The sequence below is a fragment of the Molossus molossus genome, unplaced genomic scaffold, assembly GCF_014108415.1.
Source record: "Molossus molossus isolate mMolMol1 unplaced genomic scaffold, mMolMol1.p scaffold_m16_p_5, whole genome shotgun sequence".
In the NCBI taxonomy this organism is placed as follows: Eukaryota; Metazoa; Chordata; class Mammalia; order Chiroptera; family Molossidae; genus Molossus; species Molossus molossus.
Window position 1 is genome coordinate 90502235 of NW_023425388.1, and position 21917 is coordinate 90524151.

A 21917-nucleotide genomic window follows, 5' to 3' on the forward strand; every position below is an offset into this window, starting at 1 on the left:
ACATTCAAAGAAGAACTAACACCCATTCTCCTCAAACTATTTCAAAAAATTCATGAAGAAGGAAGACTTACAAACTTATTTTATGAAGCCAGCATAATTCAAATTCCAAAACCTGAAAAAGACACTACAAAGAAAGAAAACTATAGGCCAATATCCCTGATGAACATAGACGCCAAAATCCTTAACAAAATACTAGCAAATTGGATCCAGCAATACACCAAAAAAAATTATTTACCATGACCAAGTGGGATTCATCTCAAGGATGCAAGGCTGGTACAATATTCACAAATCAATAAACGTGATACGCCACATAAATAAAATGAAGAATAAAAACCACATGATCATATCAATAGATGCCGAAAAAGCCTTTGACAAAATCCAGCATCCATTTCTGATAAAAACGCTCAGCAATGTGGGAATACAGGGATCATATCTAGACATAATAAAGGTCATATATGAAAGATCTACAGCCAACATCACACTCAATGGCCAAAGACTAAAAGCATTTTCCATAAGAACAGGAACAAGGTAAGGATGCCCACTTTCGCCACTCTTATTTAACATACTACTGGAAGTCTTAACCACAGCAATCAGAAACGAAGAAAAAATAAAAGGGATCCAAATTGGAAAGGAGGAAGTGAAACTGTCATTATTTGCAGATGATATGATGCTATATGTAGAAATCCCCAAAGACTCCATCAAAAATTTACTAGACTTAATAAATAAATTTGGAACAGTAGCAGCATACAAAATTAACATCAAGAGATTGATGGCATTCTTATACACCAATGATGAACTCACAGAAAGAGAAACTAAGAAAACAATCCCATATACCATTGCGGCAAAAAAATTTAAGATACCTAGGAATAAACTTAAAGAAATAAAGGACCTATTCACAGAAAACTACAGGTCATTGAAAAAAGAAATAGAGGGAGATATAAAAAAGTGGAAGCACATACCCTTTTCATGGATTGGAAGAATTAACATGGTTAAAATGTCCATACTACCCAAAGCAATCTATAGATTCAATGCAATCTCCATCAAAATACCAACTACGTATTTCACAGAATTAGATCAAGTACTTCAAAAGTTCATTTGGAACCAAAAAAGATCTCGAATAGCTACAACAATCTTGAAAAAGAAAAACAAACTTGAAGGGATCACATTACCAGATTTCAGGTTATGCTACAAAGCAACTGTAATCAAAACAGCCTGGTACTGGCACAAGAACAGGCATATAGACCAGTGGAACAGAACAGAGAATCCAGAAATGGACCCAAGGCAATATGCTCAATTAATATTTGACAAAGGTTTCAAGAGTATACAGTGGAGTAAGGACAGCCTCTTTAATAAATGGTGTTGGGAAAATTGAACAGCTACGTGCAACAAAAATGAAAGTAGACCATCAACTCACACCCTACACAAAAATAAACTCAAAATGGATAAAATACTTAAATGTGACTCATGAATCCATAAAAATCCGAGAAGAGACTGTAGGCAACAAAATTTCAGACATCATACACAGCAGAATTTTCACTGATACATCACCTAAGGCAATAGAAACAAAGAAGAAAATGAACACATGGGACTACATCAAACTCAAAAGTTTCTGCACAGCAAAAGATACAATCATCAAAACAGAAAGGCTCCCTACTGTATGGGAGGACATAATTGCCAATGATATATCAGATAAGGGGTTAATTTTTAATATATATAGAGTGCTCATACAGCTCAACAAAAGGAAGACAAAGAACCCAATTAAAAAACAGGCAGGGGTACTAAATAGACACCTCTCCAAACAGGACATACAAATGGCTAAGAGACATATGAAGAAATGCTCAACATCACTAATCATTAGAGAGATGCAAATTAAAACAACAATGAGATATCACCTCCCACCTGTCAGAATGGCCACCAGCAACAAATCACCAAACAACAAGTGTTAGCGAGGGTGTGGAGAAAAGGGGACTCTAGTACACTGCTGGTGGGAATGCAGACTGGTGCAGCCACTTTGGAAAACAATATGGTGTTTCCTCCAAAAATTGAAAATTGAACTTCAGTTTGACCCAGTGATCCCACTTCTAGGAATATACCCTAAGAAGCCTGAAACACCAATCAGAAAGAATATATGTACCCCCATGTTTGTAGCAGCACTATTTGCAATAGCTACGATCTGGAAACAGCCCACGTGTCCATTAGTAGATGAATGGATAAAAAAGCAGTGGTACATATACACAATGGAGTACTATGCAGCTGTAAGAAAGAAAGATCTCTTATCCTTTGAGAAGACATGGAGGGACCTGGAAAGTATCATCCTAAGTGAAACAAGCCAAACAGAGAAAGACAAGTATCATATGATCTCACTTATTTGTGGAATATAATGAACATAATAGCCTGAGAAATGGAGTAGTCCCAGAGACGTGGAAGTGGGGTACAGACTGACAATCCCCCAAAGAGGGGGTGGTGGGGGAGAGATAAACCACAGAGCTTATATATATGTATGCATGAACAATGGACATGGACAACAAAGCTGGGGACAGGGCAGGGAGGGACGTGGAGGGGAGAATCAGTAGGGGGTAAAGGAGAAACATCTGTAACAAAAAATAATTAATAATAAAAAAAAATAAAGATTTTAAAAAGGAAGGGAAAATAAAATAAAATAGGCAAAGCTAATCTATAGTAATAAAAATAAATAAATTACTATATTAAAAAGTAAATTTCATTTAAAAATATTTTTAAAAATTAAGGATTTTTAGCCCTGGCTGGTTTGGCTCATTGGTTAGAGCATTGGCCCAAGGACCAAAGAGTCACCAGTTCAATTCTGGTCAAGGGCATGTACCTTGGTTGCAGTTTGGTCTCCAACCCTGGTCGGGATCATGCAGGAGGCAACCAATCTATGTATCTCTCTCATATCGATGTTTGTCTCTCCCCCTACCCACTTCTGTATCTGAAGATAAATGGAAAAATATCCTCAGGTGAGGATTTTTTAAAAATTTTGTAAATTTATACCCACCTTTCAGGATAAGCAGATTAGACAAAATATACAGCTGACTATACACCTTCCCCTCTCACATCTGTATTTAAGTGACTAAGCCAGCCTTTAGAAGTTCCCTACCACCTCCTCTACTGTGAAATGGTTTAATTTCCCATTCCAATTTTCAATGAGAATACAGCTTGGTGAGTCAAAAAATGTGATTATGCTCATGTAATGTTATATTTTCTTGCTCTTTCTTGTACATTAATAGCAGTAAAATGTTTTTGTTGATCAAAAGAAACATTTTAGTGGGTCAAACTAAAAGAGAATTTTCTGTTCACATCTTTTAACTTCGATCTGATAGTTCCATCTTTTTTTTTTTTTTTTTGTCCTCACCTGCGGACATCTCTCCATTTTTTGTTCAGATACAGTTGGGGGAGGGGGGGGAGGAAGAGAGAGAGAGAGAATCATCGATGTGAAAGGGACACATCGAGTGGCTGACACCCACACGACCAACCAGGACCGGGGACAAACTGCAACCAAGGTACGTGCCCTTAGTGGGAACCGAACCCAGGTCTCTCTGGACCGCAGGCCAACGCTCTAACCGCTGAACCAAACCAGCCAGGGCTGATAGTTTCTTCTCTTACATGATAAGAAGAGCCAGGAATAAATACATATGTAGCAATTCTAGTTAGCACTCATTTGCAGCCCAGAGGAATTATACAGGCAGCAACCTGTGAAGTCCCCCGCAGTTGGAGGGAAAGTGGCCATGTCCTCTGGAAATCCTGCCTACAATTTTATTTGGGTGATTTCTTTCCTGTGGACATTGGTCTCCTCAGGTGCAAAGGAAGTGTATTGTCTTTGGGCCCGAATATGCATGACATGAGCACCTTTGCGTTATTTTGTGAAACCAGGTGGCTAGTTTTAGGGCTCTGATGAAGGCCTCATTTATCCTTTCCCCTCACACTTCATATCTTTTTAGGTTTTTGTTCAGTTTCCAAGTTCTCAGAACCCTCTCTGCCTACCTTACATGAGTGAATGCTACTCCTGTCTACCATTTCACACACTGCTACGATTCCCAGCATGCTCTACCTCCATTCTCCTGCTTTGCTTTCTTCTACAACAGTTCATCACATCCAACTTATGACATGTATCTGATTACCCCTCCCCTCACTGTCCCAACAAGATGTGTCCTTGTTTGTTCACTGCTGCGTTCTTAGTGCCTAAATGTGTAGCATAGAGTAGATAGATATTCTGTAGTAAATTTTAAAAAATTAGTAAGTGAAGGAATTTCTCTAACTGAAAATCACCCTTATGAATAACTGACTTGAACCCACAGTGGGTGTTGCCAATGCCTGTACTCCTGCTGACTTGATGAATGCTAAAACCTGTGTCAGCCCTAGGACAGCATTTCTTCATGCTACATGTTTTCCTGCAGTGGTGGGCTAGGCTTCTAGTAGTTTTATTTACCGTTCTACTATTTCCACACTCTTATAGGAAGGCATAGCTGAGCTGCAATATTTTAAACTCCTTCTTAAATAGGTCCTCCTCCTCCTCTTTCAAACATAAGGTTATTTCTGAATCTGCCTACCTTCTTTCCTTTTACTTTTGCTTCTTGTACAGATATTCATTTCCCTAGCATGTCTATGTGTTCCCTGTGGGGACAGTGAAAACAGAAAAGCAAGTGAATTCCAGGTCTGCTACAAACATGTATTGTTTGAACAAATCTTATCCAACTTCACCTCTCTCAGTGTAACAGTGGTTAACTGCAGAAACCCTGGAGTCAAGCCACCCTGATTCCAATTCCAGCTCCACAATTTACCAACTGGATTGCCTTGGACAAGTTTCTTAACATTTCTATATCTCAACTTCCACAGCAATGAAATACAAGTGATAGCCCTGGCTGGTGTTCTCAGTGGTTAGAGGGTCACCCGCTTCACAGGTTCAATTACCAGTCAAGGGCACGTACCTGGGTTGTAGGTTTGTTCCCCTCCCTGGGCGCGTGCAGGAGGCAACCAATTGATGTGTCTCTCTTATATCGATGTTTTTCTTTCTCTCTTTCCTCCTTCCCTTCCACTCTCTCTAAAAATAAGGGAAAAATATCGTCTGATGAGGATTAAAAAAAGAAAAAAAAAGAAGTGATAAAGGCACATCTGTCATGTAGAACTATTTTAAGGATTAGATAACTGTATATAATTTGGAACAACACCTGGCATTCTACCAACAGGTAGCTATTTTTGTTGTAACCTCATGCAGGAGGTATAAACAAACATCTTACCCAGGCTTGGGCTCAGTCTAATATGGTGCCACAATGCTCTCATTTGATCACTCTCATCCTTCCGTCAGGACACTGGTTCTCAAAGTGTCCTCCCTCGGTCAACAGTAGCAGTTTCACCTGGAACTTACTAGAAATGCAAGCTCTTAGGCCCACTCCATGCTTGCTGATCAGAAACTCTGCAGGTGGAGCCCATCAGTCTCTTGTAAGTAGCCCTCCATGTGATGTTCATTTAACGTGCCCTCAAATTTTAAACTATTGCCTTAGATTCCTGATTCACTCAAGTCTTTTACTGTGTTCTCTCAGTGAACAGGCAGTACCCTTGTAAACTTATCACATTGAAAATTGTGCATTTTCTTTTCTTATGGTTATCTTTCTGGTTTTTACTTTCAAATCTGTTCAAATTCTCTGAAACCACGTGGTATGGTGGTTACATGCTTCGGTGAGGTAGTTTCCCAAACACTCATTCTAGCCCTCAGGTTCCACTTTACAGATTATGATTTAATTGGTCTCAGGGTGTTGCCTTGGCCATGGGGATTTTTAGAAGAGGGTTTCTAGTGTGCAGTCAGGTTGAGAGCACTCATCTATACACCTGTTTGGCACAAGTGATTCTGAATTTCCTCTTCTGAATCCTAATATGAAAACACAGTTCCCCAGCCTGGTGATTTAAATTATTTAGATCCCTGATAAAAGCAAAAATTCTAAATTCCCATCCCAATAGCAATAAATCAGAATTTCCTCGAAAGCCCCAAGAAGAGTTTGTTGTGTTGTTTTAACAGGCCCTCACGTGACCCTTTGCATTATGAAGATTTAGAGAAGAATGACACATCCGAAATTAATAAATGTGTATGATTCTTGCTGCTTTTCATTGCGAGACAAGAATGTTGTCTAAAACAATGCACCGAACTAGAACTATACCTCTTAGTTTTCATGCATTTTATCTTTTTACTCATTAATTATAATGTCATAAAAATAGTTATTCTATTTAGATTTCAAAGGAAAGAAAGTAATTTAGAATCATTTTTTAGAAAGAAAATAAAACTTCAGAGCTTTTTCAGAAGGAATAAAATCTGAATGCCTTGTTGGTATTGAAAGATTACTTTTTGGTAAATTAAGAAAATAACCAAGTTCACTATCTGATGCATAAGAATTTCTACTACTACTTTGAAAAATATTTTTAAATAAAATGAGCATTTATTTTAAGTGAAATAAACTTCATTTAAATAGTATAATCTTACTGGTTATAGGATAATTAAATACCAATTAATTATTACAAAGCTAGCATTTGTGAGATTAAATAATTATTTCTCAAGAAAGATTACAAAATCCAAATTAAAACACCAAGAAATTTAATTTGCTAAAATTACAATAAAGCTTGCCCAGTGCCTCTTTGGAATTAATGAGAGAGAACTCTGTGTGGTAGTGACAAGAAAGGGTAACTTATGTATTTCTAACGCAGTAAGTGTGCTTTTATCAATTAAATGCACAGCTTTTAGTATTTAGCTTGTAATACTTCCCTTACTAAGAGCCAAAAAAGTACATTCATTAGGTTGTGTGATTTTATTGATCATAAAATGTATTCTGTTTTAAAGATGCTTAAAATAGCTGAATTCAAACTGCTTCATGACAAATCCAAAGTATAAATTACATAGATGAGATATTTTTAACCAAAGGAAAAGCAGTACAGTTGAGCACTTTTTAATATTGAGCTGAAGGGCCCCGGAATCATTATGAAATCTGCCCTGCTTACCTTCACACCCCCTTCTATCCCCAGCTTTTTCCACCAGAATGCCTGAATGCCTGACCTTCCTCCTTCATCATCTACCTAATGTCCCAACTCTAGTCCATCCTCCCATCCAAACATCCCTCTTCTGTGTTCTCCTCTCTCTCTCTCTCTCTCTCTCTCTCTCTCTCTCTCTCACTCTCTGGTAACAGTTGTTAAAGAGAAAAACCACAGGATTAAAATGGTGTCACTCATACCAAAAGCCCATGATACCAAATTAATACCTGATCTAATTGGAGTTTCAACCTCTCCCTGAAACGTAACCTTAATCAACCAGTCTGGAATTTCCTAGTCAAGCACCAGTAAGGTAATCTCTCAGGTAGGTCACATCCATTTACCCTATTGAAAGAAGAGGCAAGACGCATAACAAAAACACTTCCGGCTCTCTTCCCCCAGAGAAAAGATGTCCCAGATCAAAAATCACCCTTCTTTTCTTCTGATAAAAGCTCCCTTACCCACTCTTCTTCCTATATAGACCTTCCATTTTGTACAATCCCTGGAAGTACCCTTCTAGTTGCTAGATGGGCTGCTGCCTGATTCATGAATCACTGAATAAAGCCAAATAGATTTACTCAGTTAAATGTTTTTTTTAAACAGCTAATCTAACTAGGCAGCTATAACTAAGTCCAATGTATTTGCCAAAGCAATGTTTCTTACACTCTAATATGTATCTGAATCACCTGGGCATCTTGTGAAAATGCAAGTTCTTATTTAATAAATGGGGCGGGGCCTGTGATCTTGCAGTTCTAGCATGCTCCCAAGGGATGCAAGGATCCTGCTGATCCACAGATCACATTTTGAGCAGAAAGATAGCTTTTTTCCAAATTAAACCAGTGTCTTTCCAGTGTATTCCAAACACTTAGTGTTTCAGAAAAATGAAGATTGCTGTGCTTAATAGCAGATCACTGAATCTGAATCTCTGAAGTGTAAGCTAAGGAATCTTCAATTTTCATAATCTCTCCAGGTAATTTCTACACACCCCAAAAGCTAAAATACAGGTTCACCTCTAGTCTCATTCTTAGGTCTTCCCTAGGCCAGAACCATGTGTTTAGAGTTGTTTCTAAGAACACTGCCCTAAGCCCAGGGAGCAAATCAAATAGTGGAGGGAGCAGATAAAATGATAGGTTAGGAGGGAAACTGTCTGGAAAAGTAGTGTTATTGGTGGGGTGTCTGCTGTATCCCCACCTGTTACTGCTGGTAGTGGAGCGGTGGAAACAATAATTTCCTGAGACCCTCCATGGGAGGATGACGTATCATGGGAAGCTTTGTTGATGATGTAACATTAGGGAAGTTTCCCTCCAAGGTCTCATCTCCCTCCATCCCACCAAGGAAAAAGTCCCATCTTGTCTTCAGTAGGGCTTGAATTAAAGCCACTGTCCAGAGTCTTCACTCCACATTAAAGCAGGCAGAGTCCAAGTCCAGCATCTGGCTGGCTTAGCTTGTGTTCCCAGCTGCAGTCATTGCCAGTGGGGTCCACATGGCCATGGGCCACATGGCTTCTAGGGCCATATGGGTGGCTAGTGTGGGTCATGGAGCAAGTGCAAGGAAACAGGAACAAAGCAAGAGGAACAGGAGAGAGGTCTGGGGATTTTAGCTAGAAGCTTATCCAATAAATCCTTCAGGATTTCATGCACTTGCAGTGGCCCCACTCTCCCAGTCAATCCACAATTTCACAGGCTAGACTGACAGGCAAGCATCTTCCTTATATCATCCTGAATTTACGACACATGTGTCCATCTTCCCCTTTGTCAGACCCCTTCCACCAGTGATCTGCAGGGAATGAACAGGAGGTTCTCTGAGTGGAGCATGAAACTGCAGGTCCCTGGTGAAGTTGCTCAGATGACCATGCTTATAACATCTGGCCTCCCCTTTGCTCTCTTCCATTATTAACATTAACTAGCTAGCCCAGCCAGTGTGGCTTAGTGATTGAGGGTCGACCCATGCACCAAGAGGTCGTGCTGGTTCGATTCCCGGTCAGGACACATGCCCAGGTTGTGGGCCCAATCCCCAGTGGTGGGCATGCAGGAGGCAGCCAATTTATGTTCTCTTTCATCAATGTTTCTATCTCTCTCTCCCTCTTCCTTCTTCTCTCTCTAAAAATCAATAAAGGAAAAAATAATTTTTTTTTCAGATATTAACTAGCTAGTTACTACAATAACAGTATGACACATAAATCATCAATGAAGCCATTGTTTTCATTCTAGACACAACCACACACAAAAAAATAGCCCTTTTGTTTTGTCTGATGGGGACTCCTTGGGGATTACATAAGAATTTCTTGTAAATAAAGTTCTTTTGTGCTACTGGCAATAGTTGGAGAGTTTGCCAGAGCATGTGAGTCTCTGAGTTATCTCACGTGGCTGTCTTCAGTTTGCCAATTTTCTCTTATTGACATTGCTTCCATTTGCCTTACTTTGCACCACAAGGCTGGTGCTAAGTCCTCGCCAGTAATTACATGCTTCAGTAGAAACTTAGATCCTGAATGCTCAGGAGAGTGTAAAAGCTGTCATGAGAATTTAAAAATAGAGACTCAAGCATACCGCCTCTCAAAAGACCTACATGCAGCTTTCAACAGCAACATTTCAACAGAGTGAGCATGCTCCAAACAGAGTGGCTTTCTCCTAAAATTGTAAAGATTCAATGTATCCAGGTTAGTATTTTGTTGAAACATGCCTCACCCCACCAAAAAAAGAATCATAAATGAAGTAACTTTCTGAAAGTACAGCTGCTGAAACTAACCCCCACATATATAGAGATACACATCCAGTCACATTCACCATTCTCACTGCTAACTTTCCTCAATTTCAGCCACTTGCTTGGGTTAGACGTTAGCAGTTTTGCACGCAGGTCTGTTGAACAGATTGAGATGTTTCTGAGAGAAAATGGTATCTGAGTAACATTTCTTGCAGACATTGCTTGGAGTGCTCTCCAAATGAGCTCGATTTTAAGCATGGCGTGTTTTGTTGCTCAAAGCAGAATCTGGAAGTAAGTCAAAATTTTGTAAATGTTGTACAGAGGTATGCAATTTAAAATTCTGACATTTTCCAAAATGTGTAAGGATTCTAGTTAAATTTAGTTTATTCTAAATCACTCTGTCTAACCTTAGGAAAAATCAAGTCGAAGAAGAATTCAACACCAGGAAAGAGAAAGAGTCTTTGCTGTATCTACATGAAGACATATATAGCAAAAATGAAAAGAGAGAAGAAAAGGGGGAAATGTTAAAAGAGAAAAAATGAATGTAGCTAAAATAAAACTTCAGTAAATCAAAAAGTTGAGCACTAAACATTCTTAATATACACTGTTTGATTCTAACTAAATAGTTCTATACTTCTACTCCTTATTTGAACTCTCTATTTTATAAATAAAATGTGTTCCTTTTTAAATTTATTAATTTTAGAGAGAGAAAAAAGGAGAGAGAGAAAGAGGGAAATATTGATTTCCCTTATTTATGCAGTCATCGGTTGATTCTTATATGTGCCCTAACCTGATCAAACCTGCAAACTTAGTAATCAAAATAGTAAATCTAGTTATAAGATGCAAAATTAGACACTGTGGGGGGTAAAATTATGAACAAGAAACTATATTCTCAAGATGACTATGATCTAGTGCTTGGGGAATGGAGAGAGGATTGCTAGTAAGATAACCTTAATAATCAGGATCTGAATGATGTAAAAAGGTAGAGAGTGTTAATGTGGTTCAAGGGAGTGATGTCATCAGGTTGGGAAATTAAAGACTGCTTCATGGAGCAGATGCTTTAGGAATGGGACCCCAATTCCTCTGTAAAAATTTTAAAGGATTAATTACAAAAATTAAGAATATTTAGCAAAAACTATAACAAAAATATAATAGGATGTATTTGGCTTCCTGTTGGGTTCATAAAGAGGATGTGGTGGGCTAGCTAATGAAATAGCTATAAAGGTGGTTGGCTAGTAAATTCAGAATCTTTTTCCTGATTCAACAATGAAACATCTTTATGCATCAAAGTAATTAAATTGCAGAATTAGTCTTTCTAGATGATGGATTTGTTTAAGGAGAAGACTAGCTAGGAAGTTAATATGGAAAGGCTGTCTTGGAGAGACAGGAAGAGAAAGTCAAGGATGAATCAGCTCGATAGAAATGGAAGAGAGAGAAACTATAGAATTTGGGAATGAGTGAAATGGAAAGTTTAAGTAGAGATGTAAGTAGGAGGTGTAGAAGAGGGAACTCAAAACTATCTCTAAAGTTTCAAATTTAGACAACTCACAATAGAATGTGTTTTAAAAACATATGCAAAATTCAAAAATGTATACATAAGATATATAAATAAAAAAACATTTAAATTTAAATTTTAAAAAGTTTGCCTTATATTATTATTTGTTTTTCTTTAGCCATCTAGATAATGGCTTCAGTTATCTACTTTCTTCAGCTAGCATACATGTAGTCTTTTTAAGATAATATGGATTGATTACATTATCAAGCACATACATAAATTGAAAATAAAAATATATCATGACTGGAGTTACTGCTGTAGTTACTGATTGTTTTAGCAAAATCATTAATTTATACTTTTAAAGCATAAATATGCAGACAAAATAAGGAAATATGCTTGTTATCAGATTTGCTTCAATGACTTTGGTTTATCAAATAAGACAAAAATCATAACATCTGAGTTGACATATAAGCCGACTAAGAAATATTCCTCAAAAAATTTTAACCTAAATTTGATTATATAATTTCAATCTTTGTAATATTACATATGTAAAAATCTGCAATGCAGTTGTGTGTGTGTGTGTGTGTGTATATATATATATATACACACACACACACACATATATGGGACATTTGTCACTGAAACAAGAAATTCACTGATATAAGTAATAATATACAGTTATTAGTACATTACAATGGCAAAATAAAAGTTAGCTATTGTTTGGATGGTCAATAACTTTTTTCGAAAACATTTATGCTGCGTCAGGCACTGCATGAGCATTAGATGTGTCAACAATAAAAAGGAAGCTGGCTCATGCTGAAGAAAGAGTAGGAAAGCCATTCCACTCGAACACAGTTGGAGAGCTCAGGGCACAGTGCTGTGATGGACAGAGAGCACCTAAGGCCAATTTCATAGTCAGAGAAGACTTCTTCAATCTGACAGTAAGAATAACTGGACCAACTCAAAGAAATGAGGCAGACATGGAAGAGTTTCCCGGCAGAAGAGATGGCAGTGAATGGCCTGGGGGCGCAAAAACCGGAACACCCAAAAAGCCATGGACAGTAGTGAGCAAGAGGGCTGTAAAAGTAAGGAGAGCCCTGGCAGCTGTGACTCAGTTGATTGAAGCTTTATCCTGTGTACCAAAGGGTTGTGGGTTCAATCCCCGGATGAGGTGGGTAACGGGAGGTACTGATCAGTGTCTCTCTTGCATCAATGATGTATTGTAGAATTGTACACCTGAAACCTATATAATTTTTTTAACCAATGGAACCCCAATAAATTCAATACAAATGTTTTTAAAAGAGTGCAATTGTTTGTATGCTGATCCTATATATATGCCCATTTTGCTTTATTCTCTTATCCTAATAAATAGTGTAAATCATTAAATATATATGGAAGAAAGTAAAAATCTACAATAATAAAAAAATTAAAAATTTAAATTTAAATGCCAAAGTTGTGACACAGTGCAATGCAACAATATGTATCTTGCATGCATGTGTACTAAAAATTGTAATATCTACAAAAAAAGTACATAACACAACATCTCTTAGAAATTGGCTGAGCGAGATGTTGTGTTATAAAAGATAATTAGATTCTAAGATTGTCCAAACACAGTGTTATAATCAATTAATAGTGTCTTCCAGGGGAGTGGAAAGAGAATACGGCTGAAAATACAAATACGATTAAGATATCCAGATTAGGGCAAAAGTAGGTTTACAGTTGTTTGTATGGAAAATAATACAATAATTAATAAATAATAATGCAAAGATAAACTCAATTTCACATAGGCACAACTGTAAACCTCCTTTTGCCCCACCTTGTACTTGCCACACATTATGCATGGGAAAAAAAAGTAGGATAGATAAGAGGGAAGAATAAGAATTGCTATTAGTTATTGAATTCCCACACTGTTAAAGTCATTATGGTGAATACTTTATATACATTGTCACAGATCTTCACGCTGGCCTTGCAAGGTAGGTATTTACTTTTTGAAGTCTTGCAGTAGAGAGAGACAGAAAAGTCAGAAGCCTAACCCAGGGACATAGGAGTGAGAGACTGCAACGTGTCCCCAAGTTTGGTGGCCTTCAAGGCCCGTACAATTTCTCATGTCACATTGCCTCTGGTAGGAAGGGTTGCCAGTGAGGAGTCTAATGTCATATGTGTCCAGGGAACTGAAGTAGCACATGATGAAATAACTTGGGACTCTTCTGGTTGTTCAGTAATCTTGGTTTGTTTGTTTTTTTAAAGTTTCATAAAACATAAATGGAATATGTCCTATTTCCTTGCATATGATAAAAGATTATGTCCTGTAAACCAGTTTATTTTCATAATATTTTTAGTAACACAGATTTTTAAAAACTAAATATCTTATCCATAAGAAGATTTTGTAACAGAAATTTCATGATTGAGTAAATTCTTGGGTTGGTCATTTATTTTGTTCTGTTTTTTTTGTTTGTTTGTTTTTTGTTTTTAAAGACCCTAGTTAAATAGTGCACAATACCTTAGTTTATCAGGCTTCTTCCTGTGTTCTAGCTTGTACAAATCTGCACCAGTCTTCTGGGAAAAAATAAATCATTATTTGAGGGGAAAAAGACATACTACTTCAGTAACATACATATGAGTATTGGGAGCAATTCCACAGCCTTTGTATTATTATATAGTGATATAATTGCTCTTTCCTCTAGTGTTTCTCTCCTTCCCCTTTGAGAAGCCAACATGAGAGACTTCTGCCTATGTGTCAAGAGCCAGAAACTCATTATGATAGCAGCCCTGCAAGGCAGTGCTGGGAACCAAACTGTGAAATTGTGATTCCTTCTTTGAGTGAAGTGAGGGAATGCTACGTACTGCTGGTTTGCTAATGGATTGAACCACACAATCACAGCAAATGTTAGAAAACCCTAAAGGTTGATTTTGTGTGTTTCAGCAATGTGCAAGAGAAAACTAATCAGAGAGGGAAATACATTAAAATAAATCTTTCCTTGGGTAAGAGATGTGTGCTTTAGCATTTGCTCTTCATTGACATTTGACATGTATTTTGACTATTCTTTAAAATTTGCATTTTTCTAAATAATTCATTTTGACAGAGAATGTGAGGGAAGAAAGAGGGATGGAATTTGGCAGCTGAATTTAGCAAAATTTCATAATAAATCAGGTCTTTAGTTATTTTTCTTCTGGGATAGATTTAGAGATGAAGTAGCCAAAATAATCAACTTTCCCTTCTACTTAATTTTTCTGCAAAAAATATAAGAAAATAAGATAACTAGTTTAAAAGCAATATAATGTCATTTCTTCTACTGAGCCTACATATGTACAAAGGAAATCATGGGAAAAAATGGTATTTCTTACAGCTCACTCTGTCCAAAAAAATGGTTGATGAGAGGTAATCGGGTAATGTGAAGCTATTCTCATAATAAAGGGCAGATATTTTGTTGTAACGTGTCAGCAAGATAATCAGATACACAGCCCAATTGTAAAGGAACACTTTATTCACCAGTGGGCTGCAGGGGACATAGTCTCCCCAAATCAACATCCCTGATTGTTCTTGCTCATCTGCTTTTAAAAACAGAAGCCACATTCCCTTTTGGCTGCCCCTCAGGGAACTGGTACAATTGTGGGCACAAAAGCAGTTATTATGGAAGCCAAAATAAGCATTAGTCACTGGGCTCATGATTTTCAGTTTCTGATACTCAAAAACTGCAAGATGCATCCTATTACATAGGTCAACCATAACCTTAGACAAAGTTCCTTTACTTCTAGGGGTAATCAACCTATTATTGGAAAATACTGAGGAAGGTCCACTGCCAGTAAGCTTAGTCGCCTTAACCAAGGGGCCCAGATAAGAATGGAATCTAGTCGTTTTAGCCTTGGGGCCCAGCTCAATTTGAATCTGAGCTTCCCTCCAGCCCCTGTGAGCAGAAATACAGTGATACCTCGGTTCTCGAACGCCTCGGTTTTCGACCAAATCGGTATTCGACCAGGAGATTCGAGAAACTTGTCTCGGAATCCGAACAAATATTTGGAACTCGAACTTCCGAGATGAGCCGAGTTGAGCCGAATGGCGTTCATTCGGCCCAGCGCGCCTTGCTTGCGTCATCAGTGTGGGTGCAGAGAGAGAGTCACGCTTTGTGGAGTCCGCTTTCCTATTGGTTTCATTGCTTCGGTTCTCAAACAATTCGGTTCTCGACCGTCCTCCTGGAACGAATTATGTTCGAGAACCGAGGTATCACTGTACTCTGAAATTCTTCTCTACAGATACTGCTGCTGGAGTTTGGGGTGTGTGTTCGTGGCGGGGGGGAGGGGTTGAATGGGGCTGCTTTACTCCCCTGTACTCATTTACCATTCTCAAAATTGGTCCAACATCCAAAGCCAGTTTTATAAGTGACTTTTTGTCTTTTCTAATGATACTCCTTAAAAAAATAAATATCCTCAAAAAAATTGAAAAATATCTCGAAAGATATTATTTAAAAAAAAAATTAAGACAGGTAAAATAAAATATTTAAAAAACACAATATCTATGCTACCCTGCACTTTCTCAACAGCTACTGAGGTCACAATCCTGTGCTGGGCCCAAGGAGCATGTTCATGGTAATAAACTCCTGGGGACTAATGGATATTGTGCCACCTTTCAGAAGAACAAGCATTATGAGCTAAATAGAGTCATTGAGGCCCAGTCTAACAGTGGCATGCATTGTTGATGTGTTGAGTTAATGTGTTAATGTGTTGATGTGTTAATTTAACCAACTCAGGTTGGTTTAATGATTTGAAAATCAATGTATTATTATTAAAGATTAAGTCAGCTCTACCTAACATCACCAGTGTTTCAACATCACCTAGGGTCTCTGGCCCTGCAACACCAGCACACACACTGAATGTCCTGAGAGAAGCTACTTTATCTTTTCCAATGCAGACAACAGAAACTCAGCCTATCACACCACAGGAAACAAACAGGACCAGCTCACCACTGAACTCTTGCCCAACAGATGGGAATGGTACTATGGCACAACCTTCACATGGCATTTGGCAATTCAATGAAACTCACATATGCCTGGAACAAAATCCATGAAGGTCTTCCACATTCTCCATTTCTGCCATGATATTGCTCACTATTGTGGCTGTCATGATTACGAAAAAATATTTACATGTGAGAAGAAAGGTTACAAAAGTAAGCAAAGTCATCTAATAATCCTCAGATTGGACTTCGCAAAATGCAGTCTAAGGGTGTGCTACCTTCACAATGCAGTGTGCTACCAAGCAAACGACAAAATCTACTTTGAGAACAGTCATTACAACATGCATTGACACTCAGTGACCCTCTACTGCTTTATGCCCTTTACTGCAGAAGTCAGTGACCAGATATCAGCATGCCAGAGTCATTTAAGCTCCAGGGTAATTTTTCTGTCAATTTCCCACAACATTCCAGCATATGAGTGATGTGGGGCAATAACTCTAGCTCATATGTATGTATAGTCAACCTTATTGGTAATACAGTCCAAATATTTTAAACTAAATACACATACATATATATATATATACACTGTATAAAAAGCTTGTGCAAGTTAAAAAATGACACTAAAATTTTAAAAAGGATATAAACAATTTGAATTAAAGTTAATAAAGTAAGATATCTATATTAAAATGTTCAACTCTGCTAGTTACCAAAAGAACATGTTGAGATAAGTAATGTGACTTTTTAATCCAATAAAATAAAGAAATTTGGTAATCAAGCAAGTGTTCTCTTACATAACTTAGAAAAGGAAATGAACTGATGGATTCCTTTTGAAAAATAATTTTATAGTGCATTTCAAATATACAAAATGTTGTACATTTTAACCCAATTATCTCACTTTTGCTAGGAAGAGAGATAAAGGAAGGGAAATAATGATATAAAAGTGACAGCTACATGCAATGAAAATGTTTATAAATATGCATGAAAATGTTTATTATTACAAATATAAGGCCGCTAAAATTATGAAGATACAATAACAACATGGAAAACTAATTATTTTTAACACTAAATGAAAAAGAAACAATTGCATTTCTCTACTAAATATAAAAATCATGCCTCTATAAGAACCATGTGGGGAATAAAGAATATTTAAGAGTTTCCCTTGTTAAATCTTTGAGGATGGGTCATTTTAATGCATAGTAGTTTTTAATCTAATCAATGTTACAATTTTCTTTGTCTAGCAAAAGTAACTTCTTCAAAGTAAAATTTTGTGGCAAGGAGTAACACAAACCCTAGTAGTTCTCAACTATCCATTTTACCATTTTCTTTTTCTCCAATTTTTATTAATTTATTTTTGTTACAGATGTTTCTCCTTTTTCCCTTAGACTGCCTCTTCCCAATCCTGCCCCCCACAACCCCCTAGGATTGTTGTCTATGTCCATTGGTTATGCATACATGCATATAAGTTCTTTTGGTTCATCTCACTCATCCCCTCTGCCCCCCTACTCTGTGGTTCGTCAGTCTGAACTATACTCTTTTCTATGTCTCTGGGTCTATTTCATGCATCAACCTACCTTGTTCATTATATTTCTCTGATTGGCTTATTCGCCTAGCATAATACTCTCCAGGTCCCTCCATGTTGTCTCAAAGAATAAAAGATCTTTCTTTCTTACAGCTGCATAGAATTTCATTGTGTATATGTACCACAACTTTTTTATCCACTCATCTATTGATGGACATTTGGGCTATTTCCAGATATTAGCAATTGTAAATGGTGCAACTGTGAACATAGGGGTACATATATTCTTTCTAATTGCTGTTTCAGGCCACTGAGGATATATTGCTAGAGCTGGGATCACTGGGACAAATGGCAATTCAATTTTTAATTTTTTGAGGAAACAGCATACTGTTTTCCATAGTGGCTGCACAAGTCTGCATTCCCACCAGCAATGTACTAGAGTCCCCTTATCTCCACACCCTGGCCAGCACTTGTTTGATAATTTATTGATGGCGGCCATTCTGGCAGGTGTGAGGTGATACCTTATTGTTGTTTGAATTTGCATCTCTGTGATGATTAGTGAAGTTGAGCATTTCTTCATATGTCTCTTGGCCATTTGTATGTCCTGTTTGAAGAGATGTCTATTTAGCTCCTCTGACCATTTTTTATTTGGGTTGTCTTCCTTTTGTTAAGTTGTATGAGCACTCTATATATTTTGGAAATTAACCCCTTTTCTGAAATATTGTTGTCACTTATGCTCTTCCATATAGTGGGTTCCCCTTCCATTCATTTTGATGGTTGTTTTTTTAGGGGTGCAGAAGATTTTTACTTTCATGTAGTCCCACACGTTCATTCATTTTCTCCTTTGTTTTTAGGTGTTTTTTTTTAATATATATATATATATATTTTTTTTTTATTACAGATGTTTCTTGTTTTTTACCCCATTGACATCCTCCTCCCCATCCCCCCCACACCGTCCCCGGCTTTGTTGTCCATGTCCAATGGTTATGCGTACACACATGTAAGTTTTGTGGTTTATCTCTTCCCTCCCCCCCCCCCCCATCGCCTCTTCTGAAGGTTGACAGCCTGTACCCTACTTCCACATCTCTGGGTCTAACCTATTTCTCAGACTGTTATGTTCATCATATTCCACAAATAAGTGAGATCGTGTGGTATTTGCCTTTTTCTGCTTGGCTTGTTTCGCTTAGGAAAATACTTTCCAGGTCCCTCCATGTCGTCTCAAAGGATAAGAGATCTTTCTTTCTTACAGCTGCATAGTACTCCATTGTATATATGTACCACTGCTTTTTTATCCATTTGTCTACTGATGGACACTTGGGCTGTTTCCAGATCTTAGTTATTGTAAATAGTGCTACTATGAATATGGGGGTACATATTTTCTTTCTGATTGGTGTTTCAGGCTTCTTAGGGTATATTCCTAGAAGTGGAATCACTAGGTCAAATGGAAGTTCCATTTTTAATTTTTTGAGGTACCACCATATTCTTTTCCAAAGTGGCTGCACCAGTCTGCATTCCCACCAGCAGTGTACTAGAGTCCCCTTTTCTCCACACCATCACCAACACTGTTTGATGTTTTGTTGATGGTGGCCATTCTAGCAGGTGTGAAGTGATAGCCTTTGTTGTTTTAATTTACATCTCTCTGATAATTAGTGATGTTGAGCATTTGTTCATATGTCTCTAGGCCATTTGTATGTCCTGTTTAGAGAGGTGTCTATTCAGCTCCTCTGCCCATTTTTTAATTGGGTTCTTTGTCTTCCTTTTGTTGAGTTGTATGAGTACTCTATATATTTTGGAAATTAACTCCTTATCTGATGTATCATTGGCAAAGATGCTCTCCCATACAGTGGGTTGCCTTTCCATTTTGATGATTGTATCTTTTGCTGTGCAGAAGCTTTTCAGTTTGATGTAGTCCAATGTGTTCATTATTTTCTTTGTTTCTGTGGCCTTAGGTGATGTATCAGTGAAAATTCTGCTGTGTATGATGTCTGAGATTTTGTTGCCTACAGTTTCTTCTAGGATTTTTATGGATTCATGGGTCACATTTGAGTCTTTTATTCATGTTGAGTTTCTTCTTGTGTATGTTGTAAGATGATGGTCTTGTTTCATTTCTTTACATGTAGCTGTCCAATTTTCCCAACGTCATTTGTTAAAGAGGCTGTTTTTATTCCATTGTATGCTCTTGCCAATCTTTGTCAAATATTAATTGAGCACAATATTTTGGTCCAATATCTGGGTTCTCTGTTCTATTCCTTTGATCTATGTGCCTGTTCTTGTGCCAGTACCAGACTATTTTGATTACAGTCGCTTTGTAGTATAACCTGATTCTAGTATTGTGATCCCACCTACTTTGCCCTTCTTTTTCAAGATTGCTGTGGCTATTCGGTGTCTTTTTCAGTTCCATATGAACTTTTGAAGTACTTCTAGTTCTGTGAAATATGTCATTGGCATTTTGATGGACATTGCATTGAATTTATAGATTGCTTTGGATAATATGGACATTTTAATGATGTTAATTCTTCCAATCCACGAACAAGGTATGTGCTTCCAGTTTTCAATATCTTCCTCTATTTCTTTTTTCAGTGTTCTGTAGTTTTCTGCAAAAATGTCTGTGGTTTACTTCTTTTATTAAGTTTATTCCTAGGTATCTTCATTTTTTTTTTTTTTTTTTGTAGTAATGATAAATCGAATTGCTTTCTTAGTTTCTCTTTCTGTGCGTTCATTATTGGTGTACAAGAATGCTGTCGAATTCTTGACCTTAATTTTGTTTCCTGCTACTTTCCCAAATTCATTTATTAAGTCTAGTAGATTTTTGATGGAGTCCTTGGGGTTTTCTATGTATAATATCATGTCATCTGCAAATAATGACAGTTTCACTTCCTTCTTTCCAGTTTGGATCACTTTTATTTTTTCTTCATGTCTGATTGCTGTGGCTAAGACTTCCAGTACTATGTTAAATAAGAGTGGCAAAAGTGGGCATACTTGTCTTGTTCCTGTTCTTATGGAAAATGCTTTTAGTGTTTGTCCATTGAGTATGATGTTGACTGTAGGTCTTTCATATATGGTGTTTATTATGTCGAGATATAATCCCTCTATTCTAAAATTGCTGAGTGTTTTTATCAGAAATGGGTGCTGGGGTTTGTCAAATATTTTTCAGCATCTATTGATATAATCGTATGATTTTTATCTTTTATTTTGTTTATATGGTGTATCACATTTATTGATTTGTGAATATTGTACCAGCCTTGCATCCCTGGGATGAATCCGACTTGGTCATGGTAAATAATTTTCCTGATATATTGCTGGATTTGATTTACTAGTATTTTGTTCAGGATTTTGGCATCTATGTTCATCAGGGATATTGGCCTGTAGTTTTCTTTCTTTGTAGTATCTTTATCTGGTTTTGGAATTGGAACTATGCTGGCCTCATAAAACGAGTTTGGAAGTTTTCCTTCTTTTTGAATTTTGTGAAATAGTTTGAGTAGAATGGGTATTAGTTCTTCTTTGAATGTTCAGTAAAACTACCCCTTGAAGCCGTCCGGGCCTGGGCTTTTGTTTGCTGGGAGTCTTGATTATATCTTCAATTTCCTTTGTTGTTATTGGTATGTTTAAGTTTTCTATCTCTTCCCGGTTCAGTTTTGAAAAACTATGTGTGTCCAAATATTTGTCCATTTCACTTAGATTGTTGACTTTGTTGCCGTATAATTGTTCATAATATTTGTTAACAATCCTTTGTATTTATGTGGTGTCAGTTATTATTTCTCCTCTTTCATTCTGATTTTGTGTATTTGGGTTCTCGCTCTGTTTCTTGGTGAGTCTAGCTAATGGTCAATCAATCTTGTCTATCTTTTTTGTTGTTGTTGTTGTTTTTTTTTCCAGCTTTGCCACTTACTAGTTTATTTTCTTTTTTTTTTTTATGAATTTTTATTTATTTTTTTGTTACAGATATTTTACCTTTTTACCCCATTGGCACCCCCCACCCCACGCCCCCTCCGCCCTGTCCCCGGCTTAGTTGTCCATGTCCATTGGTCATGCATACATGCATATAAGTTCTGTGGTTTATCTCTTCCCACCCCCCACCCCCCATCCCCTCTTCTGAGGGATGTCAGTCTGTGCCCTACTTCCATGTGTCTGGGTCTACTGTATTCCTCAGACTGTTATGTTCATTATATTCCATATATAAGTGAGATCATGTGGTATTTGTCTTTTTCTGTTTGGTTTCTTTTACTTAGGAT

The 21917-nt window shown here is 37.3% G+C and overlaps 1 pseudogene; it reads left to right on the forward strand.

Moving 5' to 3' along the window:
* The first annotated feature begins 15734 nt into the window (after positions 1 to 15734).
* LOC118617006 lies at positions 15735 to 16400 on the forward strand (annotated as a pseudogene).
* Positions 16401 to 21917: the final 5517 nt, after the last annotated feature.